The 8,933-nt window shown below is 32.3% G+C and overlaps 1 long non-coding RNA gene across 3 annotated transcripts; it reads left to right on the forward strand.

Moving 5' to 3' along the window:
* Positions 1-443: 443 nt before the first annotated feature.
* Positions 444-4,940, forward strand: LOC131636948 (uncharacterized). Of its 3 annotated transcripts, XR_009294229.1 has the most exons (6): positions 444-962; positions 1,112-1,158; positions 2,577-2,764; positions 2,892-3,079; positions 3,169-3,236; positions 4,726-4,940. It is a non-coding gene; the product is annotated as an uncharacterized LOC131636948 (long non-coding RNA). The 3 variants fall into 3 exon arrangements; XR_009294227.1 differs by having other exon boundaries at positions 444-1,158; XR_009294228.1 differs by having other exon boundaries at positions 444-1,158; positions 2,949-3,079.
* Positions 4,941-8,933: the final 3,993 nt, after the last annotated feature.

Raw genomic sequence — 8,933 nt, forward strand, 5'->3', positions numbered from 1 at the left:
ATTTTCCAATCAATTCCAATTATGCAATACATCAAATATATGATCCAATCACTACTACAAATTGGTCTTATAATAGCACCAATTTAATATCACTTCATAGTAAAACGCTATTAAAAAGTTTACGTGAGGATATTTAATAGCGCTTTTATTTCGGGCGCTATTATAAGGTATCCTCTTTAGATTGGCCATCGTACAAATTAAATACCGTCCAGAGTTTTAGTAGCGCTTTTTTAAATAAGAGCTATTGTTAACTACCCTTTGTTAGCATTTTTTATAAACGCTATCGTTAGCGTGTTTTTTTACTAAATTTAAAAATAAATATAAAACACGCTTAATTTTTTCTCTAAATTTAAAATAAAATAAACAAACATTATTTTTATATAAAAAGAAGTTAAAATAAATAAACAAACTTTTTTTTGTATAAAAAAAGTACAATCCTTTTTTTGTGGTTCCTACTATTACCCTCTTCGATCTCCCATAGCTCAAATACACTATCAACCTTACGAATTCAGCTTCACAATACAAATCCGCTTCTTTCTTCACCTTCTTCTTTCCCATAATTCATGAACCGTGTTCTTCCGCTGCGAGTTAACTTGAAGCAACTTCATTCTTCTCTTTGTCTAACTTACAAACCTTTTTCTCTCGGTAGAACCCAACTTCTATTCATAAAAAAACCCTAAAACCAAAATCAATTGAACTCAGAACTCAAATTTCCTAAATATCTCTTAGAAGCCTAAAATTGATTGAACCCATATCTCAAAAATCGGTTAATTTATTCTAGAAATCAATTGAAACCCTAAAACCATTATCCCTGATTGACAACACTATTATAATATGGGCTTACATATATTTTCTTACAGGTTTGTTTTAAATTTACATACAGGAGATTTCAGGATAAATACGAAATTGTAGAATCTGAAGCAGACCCAGAAAGGGATCCGAGGTCTATTTTTGCCTACCAGGTTTATCGATTGCCTCAAATTTTTATTTATTTTAAATAATATGTAAAATATATATATTTATTGGGTCTGAGTTATTGGAATATTTGTCAAATTTTTCATAATGATATCTTCTTTGCTCTTTGGTGGTGTTCACATATTGCCTTTAAAAGCAACATAGATAGAGAGAGACGCATAGTTCTTCTCAAAAGCTGACAAGGTTAGTTGTCTTTGACATATTGTTGTAACTTATCACCCTTATGGATATTCCTCATTTATGATGAGTGACAACAATTATATATAATAGAGAAGACACATCTTACATGTCTATTGAATATATGTTACTCTCAGCACTTGGTTACTCCTAAACTATATTGCCCATTGCTTTCAATATTAGGTAGAGCAGCCACTTTTTTGTGTATTACTCTTACATTTCTACTAGGTAGAGCTTTCTATATTACTTTGAGCACTCTGTTTATTTGCTTTGGAGTGAATAAGTGGTTACATCATGAGATTTAGATCGCCACATGCCCACAAATTATGTGTTTGCATGCTTTACAAGAAATGTTGACATCTACCTCTATACATGATACTTTTCCCTTTTGTTAATTGGTTGTTGATATTTGCTTCTTCAATTTTGATTATATATTCATATATGGGTGGATTTTTTGTTCTTATACATAGTTAGATATTGGCTTATTTAAAAAAAGTTAGTTACATAGTGTTGGAGTTACGTGTTTGTATATGTATGTAATAAATGATCAAAGCAATTGAATGTGAGAAGCGTGTAGAGTGTTTCAAAATTATTCTTATATTTTAATGTTTAGAGTGTTTCAAAATTGTGTGTTTTACTTAGGATGAGCTTAAAAAATTCCAGCATAAAGGAAACCATTGAGAGATGATATTTATTCCACATTTGAATTAGTTGTTGATTCTTTGTTTAATTATGAATTAGTTTATGAGCTATGTCATTTGATTTAGTCTCATGACAATATTGAAGAAAAGAAGAAAGTTAGACGGATTATGTTATCCTAATTGTGGACTGTGCTTTTCATTTCTCTGTTAACTCTATAATTTAGTGACTTATATTCTTGAAAATGTAGAGATTTTTTCTAGAGCATGTGAATGCTCTGCTTGTTGTTTTGTCGTTTTTCCTTTAATTTCTGTTGTATTTACTTAATCTTGGTCCCTCACATTACAAATTTGGCTTTTCCCTAGTTTAAACATATAGTTGCATGGCCTTTGACACAATTATTGATGTATAATATGTTTGAGAAATTTAATGTTGAAGACATAAGAATCTAATGTACCGCCATGGAAATAATATATGTAGAATACTAATGATAACTTGTTTGCATTGGACAGTTAAGCATAATTAGAATTATGTGATAAGTAAGTTTGATGATCTCTAGATGTTAAATATTAATGATTACTATTATATGATTATCATTTAGTATGTATATTTAGCATAATAGTTTTTTATCTTAATATTATATTCATGTTTTATTATTTTTTTTGTTTTTGAAATTTTATGAACGTGGTATTGAAATGCTTATTGATATAAGACATTAAGATTGGACTTCACCAACAACATTGTATCAATATGTATTTACCGGCTTAATCTTGTTTTTCATGTAGCCTATAGCTTTATCAGTTATCAAAGCTATAACTACTGAAGTGGACCCCAACAATGTATACTCAGTTTTTCACATTGGAGACAAAAGTTGTGCTACTAGTTTTCTAGCAGAATGGAATTTCTTTATGCACCTCATTAGTCTACTAGCTTCAAGATTTTCTTACATGACGACAATTGGGAATCATGAGAGGTATTTGCATCCATATTAGGAATAATTGAATGGCCTACGTTGTTGACTTTATGTGTTTAAAATATGAATTAAGAGTGTCATGACTTATGATATATCATTATTGAACTTGTTCATATTTATATTTAAGGGATTATGTAAATTCTGGCTCAGTTTATCAAACAACTGACTCTGGTGGTGAATGCAGAGTATCTTATGAAACATACTTTCCAATGCCATCTTCTGCAAAGAATAAGACTTGGTACTCTATTGAACAAGCAAGTGTTCATTTTACAGTAATATCAGCTGGAACATGACTGGTCCATAAATTCTGAACAGGTTAATGAAATAAATAATTATTTCTGATTCTTTATATTTCTAATTTAATTAAATGTTTATGATACATATATGTAATATTTGTATTGCAGTATGAACGAATGAAAAAGGATATGGCATCAGTTAATATACAACATACTCCTCGGCTAATCTTCACGGGGTAAGTTATTTATGTACATTTTTAGATTTTGTGGCAAATCAATTGACATCAAACCGACGAGACGTCTGAATCATGGTTTAGCTGACTTAAACCACTCAAACTGATATAAAATCGTGACCAAACTACCAAAATTACCTAAATGATAGTAATTCTAGTTAAAGATTCAAAAGGATGAATTGTCCGGTTTAGTTTTCTTGAGAATATTATAATGTAGAATTGAAGATTGATTCTCGTACTTGGTAAAATGAATCTGCTTGACAAATATGTTCTGTTAGGAAAACATGAATTAGGGACGTATATCTACTAGTATGAAAAGCTAAAGTGTTTTCCAACTTTGACCGAGTCCAAAGTTCACAATATGAAACCTTGAAAAAGGGATACCTTTGACTGAGTAGGTGATGAGGATACCTTTGATTAGGGTAGATGTCGTTTATATAGTTTCTAAATTGACTCTCTAGTTATCATGTTTTCAGTCAAGATAGATTCCATCGAGGAAGACCAATCGACTATTACTTGACATAATAGTCAACTTTATCTACATTGCCCGTGACTATATCTACATTGTTTGTAACATGGTAATTCATTGAATATACATTAGCCTCATCCGGTGTATCTCTATCTTGGTCACCTGAATTAATTAATTTATATATTATATATGGTGTTCCCTTATCAAAATTGTAGTTATTATTTTGTTAAAATTTTGTGCAGAACACATTTACTGTCATGAAGCACATGTATAATTAATGAGGCATATGCCTACTGTCATAAGAAAAACTCAACTCACACCAACAAATTAGAAATTAGAAAGTGGCATATATATGCAGAAAAAACTTACTGGCTTGGCTTGCGACATACATTAATAAAATATAAGTAATTATCTCAAGCTTGCTGACAATTTTTCATTCGATACTGCTTATGCTTCTGCATTGTATTATTAGTTCTAGGGAATTTCCGAAGACTTTGATGTAATTCTGCTGGTTCAGTTTTTAACATGGCTGGCTGGGATTATATGAAAGAGATAAAATGAAACATAGAATATATATATATATATATATATATATATATATATATATATATATATATATATATATATATATATATATATATATATATATATATATATATATGTATATATATGTATATATATGTTACTCAGCTCACTCAAATATTCTCTATTGAGAATTGAAACTTGAAAACCTATTAGAGATATTGCTTTACACCTGCGTTCTGACCCTATCAATTAACTCTTTATGTTGAGGCAAAAGAATGCAATCAGTTTAGATTTTTATCCTTGTCAATATACTGCTTTGCTAGTTATGTTCACCAGTTCACTATACAAAGAAAGGTAGTGAACTACCAAATCCATTTGACTTTTATGAAACTAGTTAATAAATCATCGACGTCTTTTTTGACTAATAATTGTCTGATTTTCATCTTGCAGCTGATAAGTTTGTTTTAGACTCTCTTGAATAATATGTTTTTATTTTAGGTCATATACACTGGAAAATGGGATTCACTTTCTACAAGAGTTGTGTCACCTGATTTTGAAATTACGCATGAAATGGGAGCTAGACTTTTTTGTATGCTTATTGGCACAACTCACTAGAAGGCGGCTAAGAACATTTCATAATTTCTATTCTTTATTTGGATAAAGTACAATTTTCTTTTGTTCTTTTAAATTTACTTTTCCTTTAGACTTAGTCACTTGATTTTCTTTGTTGCAATTTCCATGGGTATTAATCCGACTAAACAAGGTTTGCAACCCGTCTATCTCTCTTCGACTAGGAAATTGTTAACTTTTGTAGGTAGGTTGTATATTTACAATAATCTTGTGAATATTTTGTAGGTTTTTTTATGATTAAATTTTTTTAAGAAATAATTGCTTTCACGATATCTGAAATGTATTTTTTTTTATAAAAAAGGCGCCTATGATAGCGCTTTTATGGAAAGCGCTATTAAATCTTAATAGAAAAAAAGCTAGTTATGATCAGGATACGATAGCGCTTTAGTGGAAAGTGCTATTAAAGAGTGAACTTTTAATAGCGCTTAAAAGCGCTATGAAATGTAGCCTACCTTTAATAGCGGGGGCTTTAATAGCGCTTAAAAGCGCTATTAAAAACTGTTTTTGGCGTAGTGAATTTCGTGAAAAGGGAGATTGGAGAGAGAGGAACAAGATTGGAACAAAAAAAATCAAGTTTTAATGCAAATTGAGAATCAAATATTTTCTTCACCAAAACAAGATTTTTTTTTAAAGTTTTATAACCCTAAAAACATCCTCTATATAAGAAAAGGACGTTCAGCCTCAAGGGGAGAGAAAAAACCCAACCTCACCAACGCATTCTAAAATTACAAACTTTCATAAGCTAGGGCAAGCAAGAATTTCCGTGGTAGGCTCTCTAAAGGATTTTCAAACCTTTCATCGTGTTCTTAAGGCATTAAAGGTCAGGTATAAGTCATGGAGCATGATCAAAACGATCCAAAACATTTGCTTTGCGTTCATGGCATTCTTCATGTAGTATCTTTTCGTTTTTCTTATTTATTGGGCTTTAACGTAAACTAACGCTACTAATGTGTTCCCACTATTGTTTAGAAGATATTAGGGCCATTGAACTGAAGCTTTAACGCCCCAACCATAAACTGCCATTGTTAGGGCATAAGGTGTATTCATGATCGGGTTGTTACTTGCAAGCGTTTTTAGTCCAAACGGATACCACCATCGCGTTCAGGAGATGGTTTTACGTGGATCTGGGTCATTAGTTTGCTCGTTACGTGCTTTATTTTGCAGGTTTAATTATCCAGGTTTTATCGCAAGAGATTCTACAGGAAAGTGCCAAGCAAAATTCGCAGGTATGGCGAGGAAGATGATGAATAGTAGCGACGATCATTGACTACTACATGCGTGGCTTCTCCCTCTCTCTCAATTGGACGGTTAAAATTCTCACCTTCTCCCTCTACGCGTGTGACTCCCTCACTGGCTGGTCAACCTTTCAAAGACTCTCTCTCTCTCTCTCCTGCTCATTGGCCGCGTGCAAAAACCTGGGGCCCACGTTGGTGTTTGGTTTGACTCGTCCACCAATGCTTTTGTTTTTTCTATATAATTTATGCAAAGCACTTTATTAATGACTAACAAATCTGGCACACATGGTAAAAGAGAGAGACCTATGAGCAAAAGGAGTGGGGTTCGATCCCCAGCGTTTCAGTGTTTTTTCACATAATATTTGATTGTAGATTCAGCGTGTCTCGCTTATAGATGCCCATCGTACGTCCTCATCTCCCCACCACACGATCTCGTTTAACGCAGATCCTACGTCCTGGAAGCGAAGATCCACAGTACACCCTCGCAGGTCCTCCACACAAGATTACACGCCCAGGTTGTTTTTATTTTGTTATTTCTTTTCTTTGTTTGTTTTTTTTTTTGTCTCTTGTTTTTTTCTCTTATTTCTTTCTTTTAAAACCAAACATTAAACTTTTTTTAGTTTTTTAGGGTGATTAATTAAAATTAGGATTAATTGAATCAAATAATTTAATTTAGGTTTTTTATTAATTAGATTAATTACGGATTAATTTTAATTTAGTAATTAAGTTAAATTAGATTTAATTGTTAATCAATTTAAATCCTGATTTTCTCTCAAATTTCAATATTTTATTATTAAATTCTGATTTCTCCCGATTCTCTTCTCATCTCCAAACACTATTGCTTGTCGCATGAGTGTTTATTTTAGCTATTTATTTAATTATTTAATTTCCGTCTTTTTTCAATTTTATTTAATTACTGTTATTTAATTATTTAATTTCGCATTTTAAATTCTAGAGATTATGTATAGGTCGCTCGTTTGATTTTTGATGTAATAGTAACTATGGCTTTATTTTCTCGCTGTTTTACTTTCCGCATCCGCATGTGTTTATTGTAATAGCGTAGGAACTTATATTCTCTGCTTTTAATTTCTGTATAATATTAATTTCTGTGGTTAGTAATCCTAGGGAGTGCAAGCCTTGTTAAAATTAACATAGCTCACTAATTACAAGATAAAATATTCGAATTGAACCACATGATTGTGCCCCACACACACACCTTTAGGGTAACCCTTCTTATGCTGCCTGTTGCCTTTTAATTACGATTCTAAAATAGTCAAAGTCCCTCGATTCCCGAGGATACCTAAAGCAAATGCTGCCTTAATTCATTGAAATCATCATAAGATTTTGTCCCTCGATACTGCCTCGGAAATAAAGATGATTGTCCCATTGCTAAGGTATCCTCGCATGTTGCCTAAAATGACTATTATATCCTTCCCTAAGACTACCTGCCCCCTTTATGGCAGGGACAATCTGTGGCGAACGATAATCTCGATGACCCTTTTCAAATCCAATGAAAGGACTACCTATCCTCTTTATGGTATGGATAGCCCTTTCCCATTAAAGTCTAAAAGAACAATTTTAAAACTTAGGGTAGCTGTTACTAATTGCTTGCTCTAAATTCAAAATCTTTTTCACACTCTCTTTTCAAATACTTTTAAACAAGACTACGCTTATTTACAAGCTAAAGTCCTTAAACAAAGTTTTACTATTCACACACTACACTTCAAACATTTTGAAAACAAACAAGTGAGCTAAGCAATTAAGAGCCCATGGATAACCATGGATACAAAGGGTGCTTACACCTTCCCTTTGTATAACTTACCCCCCGAACTCAAAGTCTTTTAAAAAGATTTTTTTCTATTCTTTTAGCCTTTCTATATATTGGATAAAATAAAAGTCGGTGGCGACTCTTGATATCCGCAACATTTCAAAAAGTCAGTTCTCCCACCGTATTACAAATAGCTCTGAAAATCGCAGATAAATTCGCAGGTGAAAGCGTAACAAAATCCGCAGGTAAATTGAGGAAGAAGATGAACAGTACTTGTGGCAAAGGCTGAATGCACGCGTATGGATCCCATTGGCAAGTCAGCGTCCGAGATTCTCTCTCCACGCGTGCCATCCCCTAGCTAGCCGGTCAATCTTTCCAACGTTCTCTCTCTCTCTTTCATTGGCTATTGCGTGTGACACTGGGCCCGTATAACTTATAGTTTGAATTTTTCCATTTGATTCTTTTTATTTATTTAATTAATTGCCTTGATTTGTTAAATGACTAACATGTGGCAGCACTATTGGTAAAGGAGAGAGGCTTGAATCATAGATGGCGTGTGTTCGAACCTCTCATAGGGCAAGTTTTGTTTTTTTATGATTTATCCTTTGTAACTCGCAGGTTCAGCGCAGCTCATACAGGGAGGGCTACGATGCATCTCATGCGTGGACCTTTAGATCTCCCTAATATTATATCCAACGTCCAAGGGTCTGCAGCCTACCATGGTCCATCCTAAAACCATTCCAGCCTACCATGGTCCATCCTAGAACCATTCCACTGGATCGCAGGCTCCTTTCTTTTCTCTCTTCTTGTGTTTGTTTTTATTATTTATTTATTTAATCAACTCTTAACTAACTCAATTAACCCCTAAAATTAACACTACCAAACTATTAACTAATTAACTAATTAGCCATAAAATTAGCATTAGGATTAGATTAGTTTTTTTTTAGAATAGTTTTTTATGTTATTTAATTTTATCAGATTTAATTAAAAAATCCTTATAAAAACACCAAAATTAGATTTATGTTTTAACTAACATTATTTTTTTAGTAATTAAAATTTGACTAATTTTCTTG

This window comes from Vicia villosa, unplaced genomic scaffold (genome assembly GCF_029867415.1).
Source record: "Vicia villosa cultivar HV-30 ecotype Madison, WI unplaced genomic scaffold, Vvil1.0 ctg.001865F_1_1, whole genome shotgun sequence".
Lineage (NCBI taxonomy): Eukaryota > Viridiplantae > Streptophyta > Magnoliopsida > Fabales > Fabaceae > Vicia > Vicia villosa.